Source organism: Fukomys damarensis, unplaced genomic scaffold, assembly GCF_012274545.1.
Source record: "Fukomys damarensis isolate Sample0158 unplaced genomic scaffold, DMR_v1.0_HiC HiC_scaffold_20, whole genome shotgun sequence".
Lineage (NCBI taxonomy): Eukaryota > Metazoa > Chordata > Mammalia > Rodentia > Bathyergidae > Fukomys > Fukomys damarensis.
Genome location: NW_022900932.1, coordinates 17,375,901 through 17,385,908, shown reverse-complemented (window position 1 = coordinate 17,385,908; position 10,008 = coordinate 17,375,901). Strand labels below are relative to the sequence as shown.

The following is a 10,008-nucleotide window of genomic DNA, read 5'->3' as shown; positions in this document are numbered from 1 at the left end:
TTGAGACAGTGTCTCACTATGTAGTTGAGACTGACTTGGAACTCACTATGTAGCCCAGGCTGGTCTCGAACTCACAGCGATCCTCCTGCCTCAGCCTCCCGAGTGCTGGGATTATAGGCATGCACCACCACGCCCGGCCTGGCCTCATTTTTAAAGGGTAGCTCATGTGTGTAGCTGGGAATATATATTTAGGAGATAGAGTCTCATTATGTTGCTCAAGCTGGCCTTGAGTTCCTAGGCTCAAGGGATTCTCCCCTGCCTCAGCCTCCTGAGCAGCTGCATCTATATAGATGTTACCATTGCACTTACAGTGCGGCTGAACAGTTTTAGCAGGCTGTTTCTTGCCTGTAGAATTTTGGGAATCCAACAGCCTTCTTTAAGTTCATTCTCTCTCCCTTTCAGTCCGTGGTGGTGCTTTTCTGCTGATTTTATGGCTCACCCATGTGTCACAGGCATTCATCCCATTAGACAAGAGGCACTGCTGCGTGTTTTCCTGTATAATCTCATCTTTGAGACGGCAGAAGGGGTCCATTAGTCACAGGCTAATCTCATCAAAGACCCCTCTGTGTGACTGAATCCGCTGACCTTATGACTCTTCTAAGGCCCTAGGGAAAGCGTGTGCAGCACACTGGTGGCTTTCTCTCCAGCTCACTCTCTTCTAACAGCAGATCCCTTAGTTTCAGCATTTTTTTCTAATCTGATTGAACTGAGATTTCTCATATCTCTAATTCTTGCTATATTTTTGCTTACACTGCTTCCCTTCATTTATCTTTTTCTTGAACTTTATTACAAATAGCGAGAATAACCCAGGCTGTATACGTCAATGCTTTGTTTGAAATCTCCAAACTCATTGTTTACAGCTTCTATTTTCCACCTAAGCGCTGGACACAATTCAGCTAAGTTTCCTGCCACTAATTTTTGTTTATTTCTTTTTTGTTTGGGACAGGGCCTCACTATGTAGTTCAGAATGGCCTTGAACTCACAGTGATCCTCCTGCCCCAGCTCCCTGAATAGCTAAGCTTATGAGCATGAGCCACCACACCAGGCCCAAACTAGGCTTTCTTCTACCACACCCCTTAACATTCTTTCATCTACCATGTACTGCCCAATTGCAAAGTCACTTAATTAAGGTATTCACTACATTAGCACCCTGCTCCGAGCACCAACATCCACATTAATTTTATCCTGCTGCTGTAGCAATTGACTGTGGCTTAGCACAATGCAAAAGTATCACTTCGTAGTTCTGGAGATCAGGGGCCTGAAATGTGCTAGCAGGGTGGGGCTCTAAGTAGAATCTGTTTCCTGGCGTTTCCAGCTTCCAGAAGCTGCCTGTGTCCTTGGCTCCCATGTCAGCTCATTTCTAGTTCTTCTTCTTCTTTTTTTTTTTTTGGTACCAGGGATCAAACGCAGATCCTTGCACTGAGCTAAATCCCCAGCCCTCATTTCTACTTCTATGACCTCCCCTTTACTCCCTCTTGCCCTTTGGTTTTTCCTCTGAGAAGGGCACTGGTTGTACTGGACCCACCTGGATAATCCAGAATGATGTTCCCATCTCCAGACCCTTGACATCTGCATGGTTTCCCCTGTCATGCCAGGTAACACATCTACAGGTCCCAGGGATTAGGACATGGGTATCTTCTAGAGGACATCATTCAGCCTCCCACAGCTCGCCCAGCTTAGAGGAAGTAAGAAAGAGTTGCCAGAGGGACAGCGAAAGTCAAGCGGAGGTGGAAATCCCCAGGGATGGGCTGGTCACATTCTGGCAGGCTCCAGGAAGCTCCTGGCATAGCTAAAGATTTGGTCAGCAAAAGATTGGGATCAGCACAATTATTGACACACAATTATAGGTCCTGGGCTTTGTTCTCAATTCAGAAGGAGAAGGGAAATGGTAACAACAATGGCACCCTGCCGGGACTGTGGGATCTCCGACCCCAGCCCTCTCAGGAGGCTCTACCTAATGGGGTACTGAGAGACATTGACAGCATGGCTGGTTCCCCATGGGTGTGATGGGGAGGAAGGGCAAAGAAAAGAAGAAGAGCTCCAGGCTTTTTATTTTTTGTTTTTGAGACGAGGTTGCACTGTGTAGTTCAGGCTGGTCTTGAACTCACTATGTAGCCCAGGCTGGCTTTGAACTCCCAGTGATCCTCCTGCCTCAGACCCCAAATTCGGGATTATGGGCGAGCGCCACCATGCCTAGCTGAACCCTGGACATTTGATGCTCTACCCTGAGGCCTCACCCTTGGCCTGAGACTCCAAACTCCACTGGTCAGCAGGAGGTCTTAGAGTCCAGGCTCAGACTTGTTTCTGCAGCTGCAGCATCTTGTCCCCATGGCTAACCTCCTTCCTGCACAGGCAGATGTGTCACCAGCCAGCACCCCTCCCTCCCTGACACCTGTGAGGTGACTCAGACACCCAGGTAAAGCCCAGCCTGAAGGGAAGTGATTAAGCATTGAAGTTCTCTTCCTCTTATGGGGTGTGGGGGGGTTGCTGAAGCTGGGACGGACTCTCCTTCATTTCTCAAGGGTGAGGACCAGGGTGTGGCTGCACAGGTGACAGTGCTCCTCAGAGTGTCCCTAGAGCACACTGTCCCCACAGCCTCTGCTCTCACCCTGGGTCTGCACATAGACGGCCTAAGAGCCTGAGGGCAGGCGTGCCGGGATCTACCCCTGTCCTCTGCTACCCCCCCACCCTGCTAGCCCTTTGAAGAGAGCCAAAAGTTTGTTTTCTTCCTCACTGACTGAGTCTAAACTGCTGGCTATGGAAGGTTGGTCGGGCAATGGGGCAGTGGGGTAGTGCTCAGGAAAGCCCGGGAGCTGGATCACAGAGGCTCCATTTTACTTTATTTCGTTCATTAGTTATTTTTGAGACAGGGCCTCGCTATGTAGTTCATAGCTGGCCTTGAACAAACTACGTAGCCCCGCTGGCCTGGGCCTCCCGAGTGCTAGGATTACAGCCTGTGCCACCACAGCTGGTTTACAAAGATTCCATTCAAAATGAAGTTTTCCTGTCTCTGAAGTTTGCATGGACACCCGTAGCGTGGCTGCCTCCAGAAAGGAAACAGTGGACCCCGTAGGAAGTGGGCTCCTCTTTCCCATATTCCCTTTGATAACTCTTCAATGTTGTTCTGTTTGTGAACACTACCTGTTCAAATGGAAAGAATTTAATACATGGTTAGCTGAGAAAGACGGTGTTTTCCCGTGTCAGTGCACAAGCCGTTCAGAAACGGAGTCATCGATGGGACAGAGGCCGCGGACTCCCCGCTGGATGACGCTGGCTGTGAGGTCCTGCGGACTCGGCCTCATGAAGAGCCGCATCCCTTGCCTCTCAGGTCCCAGTCAGCAGAGTGATTCAGACATAGCCAGGCAGGGACCGCACCACACCAGAGCTCGATGCTGGGAAGTCAGACACCCGGGAACGCAGAGGGGTCTCCTCGTCCAAGCCTCCCTGGGCCCGGTGATGTCCACGCTGAGCCCCAGAGGCTGCCAGGGAATTAGCCAAGGGTGGGGCCGTGACTTCTGAGCATAGGGAGCAGCTCAGCATATGCCACAACTGCAGGAGCCATAAAAATTTTGGCTGCTTCCTGGAGTTGGAAACAGTCAACCGGCTTGGAGAGTCCAACGTAGGGTTTTCCACTGAGTTACATCCCCAGCCCTTTTTTAATATTTTATTTTAAGGCATAGTCACTCTAAGTTGCTAAATTGCCAAGGCTAGGTTTAAACTTTTTTGTTTTTTGTTTTTTTGAGACAGGGTATCACTATGTAGTTCAGCCTGGTCTTGAACTTGCAGTGATCCTCCTGCCTCAGCCTCCCGAGTGCTGCAATTACAGGTGTGTGCTACCACACCTGGCCTTTATTATTTTTTATAAACTAATTTAAGGACAGTTAGTGGTCATATTGATGGCAGGTGTGAAACCCTGAGCTACAAGGATTAATAATAATCCACAGGTTTAGGGGCCGGGGATTTAGCTCATTGGTTCTGCCGGCTGCTTCACAAGCACAAAGTCCCAAGTTCGACCCCCGGTACAAAAAAAGAAAAAAGAAATCCACAGGGTTGGAATGTTCTGTTATGCCAAGCACTATAATCTTTTTACCCGATTTAGTTCATTAATCCTCCCATCACGCCCCTGAGATTTCCACTATCATTTTTCTCTACTTTATGAGTGAGGCTACTGAGCTCACAGAGGTTAGTTACACTCAGTGAGACATATTACAGGGTCACAAAGAAATTAGCTAGCCCAGGGCAGAGCTGGGCCCTTACCTAGACAAGCACTCAATCTGCCCTGTGACCTCTCCATTCGGATAGAGCAGTGGCTCATATGGGGGAGCGGGTGATTGTTTCCTCTCATAGATATTTGGCAGTGTCTGGAAACATTTTGGTCATCACAATGGTGGTGGTGCGGGGGAGGATGCTACTGGCATTGTGAGGATAATTAACACCCTGCATTTTACAGGACAGCTACACACAGTGAAGAATTATCTGGCCCAAAATGTCAGTAGAGTAGCATCAAGGTTGGGAAATCCTGAGATAGAGACTCAGTTGCAGAGAGTAGGCTCAAGGGAAGTAGCCAAATGGTAAATGTGAGAGTTTTGGAAGAGACAGTTTTTTTGTTTTCTTTTGTTTTGTGTTTTGAGACAGGGTCTCATTATGTACTTTGGGCTGGCCTTGAACTCACTATGTAGCCCAGGCTGGCCTTGAATTGCTGACAATCCTGTCTCAGCTCTTGGGTGCTGGGATTACACCACCACACCTGGCTGGAAGGAGACCTGTGCATCCCATGCGTGTGTGTGTATGTGTGTGTGTGTGTGTGCGCGCGCTCGTGTGTATTTCTGGAATCAAACTCAGGACTTTGTGCTTGCCAGGAAGGCATGGCGCCACTGAGCTAAATCTACCGGCCTGCATTCCATACTTACGGCAGCAAGAGACAGAGATCAGTTATAGCCAAGCCTGGGATGGACCCTACACATCCTTTCCTCAGTGATCCTGCTGCTGCCAAACACCAACCTTATGAACCCAGAGGGAACTGCTAATGAATATCTTAGAACTATCTAGATTCTACAGCTAAGTGAAGGCTTTCCGGCCATCTAACAGGCCCAGTGATGCAAGGGGTACCAGCAAGGGGGGTTACCTCCCCACAGGCCAGGCAGCCCAGCTGGGATCCTGCGGATCAATGCATAATTTCAAAGAATTGTAACATCCAGTAGCTGGGAGACCAGAGACTTGAATATATCTGAAACCCTCACAGCCTGAACCTGCTGTTCTCACAAGTCTCTTGATATCATCCCATAATATAACTAACACCTTTGCCTGGTCAAGAGCAGACGTGCAGTGGTCTGGCTGCCTAGGTGCTGATTTGCCACACCAGCTAGGTTTAGTACTTATCCTTCTACCTGGAAACTCCAGAATGGGGTAAGCCTTTGTCAGAGGTACCTAAAAGCTCACAGAGTTTGTCTTAGTTTCAAGGATTCTTCATTGTTAGGTACTTGGACTTCTGAATAATTTAGATCCTGTGGATCTCTTGGCTTCTGATCTTTAGCTCAACTTTTAACTGTCTTCTCCTCTTCATCCTTCTCCTTTTGTACTGGGGTCAAACTTAGGGTCTTGTGCATGTTAGGTAAATGCTCTACCACTGAGCTACATCCTCAGTCTTTTTAAATTTTTGTTTGAGATGGGGTCTCACTATGTCACTCAGCCTGGCTTCCAACTGTAGCCCAGGCTGGCCTGGAACGTACCATCCTCCTGCTTCTGCCTCCTGAGTGCTGGGATCACAGATGTGCACCACCAATCCTGGCTCCCTTTTGGGTTCTTGTATGAGTGCATCCTAATTAATTTTCCAGCAGGCCAGTGGTCCCTACTCCAGCTTCTGGACCTGCACAGTCTTAGCCCTGACAACTGGACAAGCACCCATGTCCTCTACTACTTTAGATTGAAGAGCTTTCCAAAAGATCCACTCTTTTCCTACATCCAAAAACTCACTGTTAAGAGAGTTAAATTCTTTTAAACATCCTGTGTTTCCCAAGGGTCCCAATGGGAATTCTGTGACATATTAATAGGTAACAAGTGGAACCAAGTGTTTCATAGCCAAATTAGTTTGGAGAATGCTGTGCAGGGTTAGAGTCTTGTCTACAAAAATGCTTTTCAAAATCTTTCATACATTTCTATCTATCCAGTTCACAATCCAGTATCCAAAAATCCTTGGGGCCTGATGTATTTTTCGAATTTAGAATTTTTTAAGTTGAGAGAAAGTAATATGGGGAATATGATATTTATTCCCTAGCTCCCAGGAGAGGGGGGCAGGCTCTGCAGGCAAACACATACCTCTGAAGCCAAGCATATGGATATTTCCGCTAAGTAGGTTAAATGAAGAATCTGAAGAGCTGCACATTGATTTAGGTCAGCTTTGCCCAAATTATAAAAATACTGTTAGTTGTTGGGACCTTCTGAATTTCAACACTGTGGATGCAGGATAGTGGACATTGATATGATGTTTCTCCAACATATTTGATCTCAGAACCTTCTTTCCCAGGAACATCTAGCAGGGAAAGTGTTTCATGGACTCTTGAGGGCACATGACATATCATGCAGCCTTCCCAGGGGAGTGAACACAGTCGTCAGATTGATTGCTTGATTATTTGATTTCAGGACAGCGTCTCTCTCTATGTACTTCAGGCTGGCCTTGAACTCACTGGGTAATCCAGGCTAACCAAGAACTCCCAGTGATCCTCCTGCCTCAGCCTGAAAGGAATGCTGGGATCACCAGCGTGCACCACCTCACCTGGCTTCATTAGTCACACCTAGCCTTATCTTTTCCCTTGGTGACTGGATGAGGTAAGGATAGTTGACACTTGAACAGGAGGAAAAGGTCAATTGCCCGGAGCGCTGAGTGGAACCAGCAGATGTGGTCAGGGTGTCACAGTGCTCAGCAATCAGGCACCAGGTGAACAGGAAGGACCCACAGAAGAGTAGCATCATGGAAATATGGGTTATTGCTGTTTTCTTCTTTGTGTTTTGAATTTTCAAATTTCCTTTAAAAATGACAACCTCACCTTGCATGCCTATAATTCCAGCACTTGGGAGGCTGAGGCAGGAGGACTGCTACCCACTTGAGGCCAGCCTGGGCTACATAGTGAGCTCAAAGCTAGCCTGCACTGCATAGTGAGACCCTGCCTCAAAACAAAAACCAAAACCCCTGACAACCTCCTTTTCCCTGTAGTTGTGTTTTGCTACAAGAAGTTGCTGCCTTTTGTGTGGCTGCTGAGAGGAGGCAGGCCCAAGGCTGTAGCCTTACCCGACTCTGGGCTCTGAGAAGACAACTTCCTGTTGTTCTGGCCCCGGAGCTTCAGGTCGAGCTGAGGTGGGGTGGAGTACGGTGCAGCCTAAGACCAGTATCCCTGGGGAAGCAGGAGGATGTCAGATTTCAGGAGGATTTCCAGGAAGACTTCCTGCTCTGACAAAAATAACAGTAGCATTGGAACAGGCTTCAGAAGAGTGGGACAATGGGCCTGAGTGGAGACTTGAGGCAAAGAGCAGGCGGCCAGAAGCAGGGGACTCTCTACCCGCCTGCCTAGCTAGATTCCTAGGTTAGGGGAGAGCATTTGCTGCCATGGTGACCAGTTGCAAACGGGAAGAGGGTCCAGGAACTTTGAATCTTCTCCTTTTTCTCTGCTCACTACTTAATCTAGTATCTTCCAGTGGCCTGGACAGTGGGAGTGGAGTGTGATAGGGGGCCAGTAGGACCCTGGGACCCGGCCACGTGGATGGAGGGCATCAGATAGGACCTCATCTGTGTGCGGCTGGGCCTTCTACTCCATGGGCTCAGCGCAAAACACGCATGCTCAACTCGGTCCCGTGTCTGGCACTACAGTGAGCTATAAATCCAGTGTTTTCACATAGCTTGTGAATTGCCTCGTGATGCGGCAACACAAACATATGTGTATATGTGACTGTGCACATGTATGTGTTGTTAAGTGTGTGAGGTATTATGGTTTTAATTTGCTAAGTATGAACCGTTAAAATATATCATTTCCATTCTTTTGGTAATCTTGTTTTGGCGCGTGCGCATGTGCGCGCGCACGAACATATCAGTAGTAAATATATTTTTACTTATTTATGATGTTGTGAGACAAGGTCTTGCTAAGTAGGCCTGGCTGGCCTTGAACTCACAGCGATCCTCCTTTCTCGACCTCTCAAGTGCTGGATTACAGGTGTGCGGCACTACACTTGGCATAAAAATATATATTTTTAAAAGAATGCAATGGGAGTAGTTGGCCCCGTCTTCATCTCTGGAAAGGGTAAGGAGCTCTAAACAGGAAAGCGAGTGCCTGTCCTCTAGGACATAGAACGCCCGGCGGTGCAAGGTTGGTTTTTTGTTTTTTTTTTTCCAGCTCCCGCCCGCTCTGGCTTCATCCGCGTCACTCTGGCGGCCCCTGCTGGGCTGGTGGGGAAAGGACGGGTGGGTGGCGCCTGGAACTCAGCCTAGAGAGAGGCAGGGAGAACCCGGTCCGAGGATCTCAGCATGAGGTCTGTTAAATCAAGGTTGGGAGAAACCCTTGTGATACGAAGTTCAGGTCTGAGGGCAGGAAAAGTGAGCGAACGTCCTAGTGTTGGGTAGGAATTGTGGGCTCAGTTTTTCTTCTGCTTCCTGGGCCCGCATGGTGACATAGAGGGCCTGGCCTCTGGGCTGGGCGGCCCTCCTCCTCTTCCTCCTTCTCCTCCCCTGGCAGCTGGCCGGGTCATGAACTCTCGGATTTGGGAGGAGGAGAGGGAGCAGGAATTCTTGCTAAGACCTTGTAGCCAAAGCTGAGGCCTCTGAGCCATCTTGTGATTTAAAAAAAAAACAAAAAACAAACTTTGTTCTGAGGGCAAGATGAGGCTTGCACCTTGTATTTTGGTCAAAATTCTTTGCTACCCATGTGGTGTTCATCTCTGTGCGGTGGGTGGCAGAGTTTAGTCCTCCAGACCTTCTCCGAGCTTACTGGTGACTAAGTGTGTCCCAGTGAATATCTAAGATTAAAAATAACATACGGGAGTCCCGGGCTTAACGCAGCTGCTGTTGCTACCGCCTGGACCAAAGCTGCTATCGGATTGTGGGGAAAACAGTCTTTAGGTCCGGCGAAGTCACACTTCATGTAGACAGAGGTTTCACTTACCACCAGTGAGCAGTTCATGCCACCACACGAACTGCTTTGCTAGCTTGCCCCCTTCACCCCGAATTTCAGCTAATATTGCAAATGGAAATTACAAAAAAAAGCAGCTTTTTAAATTCATATGGTCAAATAACACTTGTATGTGAAGTTTTGGACCCCTAGAGTGCCTAATTCGGTAACTGGGATAGAACCTCCCAAAAGTCTATCTTGTTTTGCACATTACCCTGCACCCATGGCACTGGTGGCAGGGCTGCCCCTTAGGTTCACTAGGCGGATTCAAGAAGCTCTTGAAATCCTGCTTCCTCCATTCATAAGTCCAGGTGAGCCCTGGACTCACCTGGAGCACTGCAGGGTTGAATCAGTTTCCAACCCTAGGATAATGGTAGAGTTTTATTTTGTTTTGTTTGAGACAGGGTCTTGCTATGTACTTTAGGCTGGCTTCAAACTCACTAGGTAGCCCAAGCTGGCCTCGAACTTGCAGCAATCCTCCTGCCTCAGCTTCTCCAGTGCTGGATTCCAGGTGTGCACCAGTGTGCCACTGTATTCAGCTGAGGATGCTAGGATTTTACTGGTGGAAAATAAAGAAGAAAAACAGATGTATAATAATTGAAAAAAAACAGAGTTCTTGACTAGTATGTGTGAGGTGCTGAGTTGGATCTGAGACATTAGAAAAAAAAGAGAGAAAGAAGTTAGGAAGAAAGGAAGGAAAGTAGGAAAAAAACCCTACTCCTAGAGCAGTCTAGATCTAGGAATCACAGGGTTGGGGATTTAGCTCAGTGGTGCAGCCCCCTGCCTCACAAACACAAGGTCCTGAGTTTGATCCCTGGTACCACACACACACACACACACACACACACACACACAC

General features: G+C 48.2%; 1 long non-coding RNA gene across 2 annotated transcripts in view; it reads right to left on the bottom strand.

Annotated features, from left to right (window-relative positions):
- Positions 1-2,912: 2,912 nt before the first annotated feature.
- The window catches only part of LOC104850349, a 21,074-nt gene continuing 13,978 nt past the window's right edge, over positions 2,913-10,008 (bottom strand). Inside the window, exon 3 of one of the 2 annotated variants that reach the window (XR_004518249.1) lies at positions 2,913-3,141. This is a non-coding gene — a long non-coding RNA (uncharacterized LOC104850349). Of the gene's footprint in view, positions 3,142-7,350; positions 7,389-10,008 lie in introns of those variants that run through there. The other variant, XR_776941.1, reaches the window with a different exon arrangement.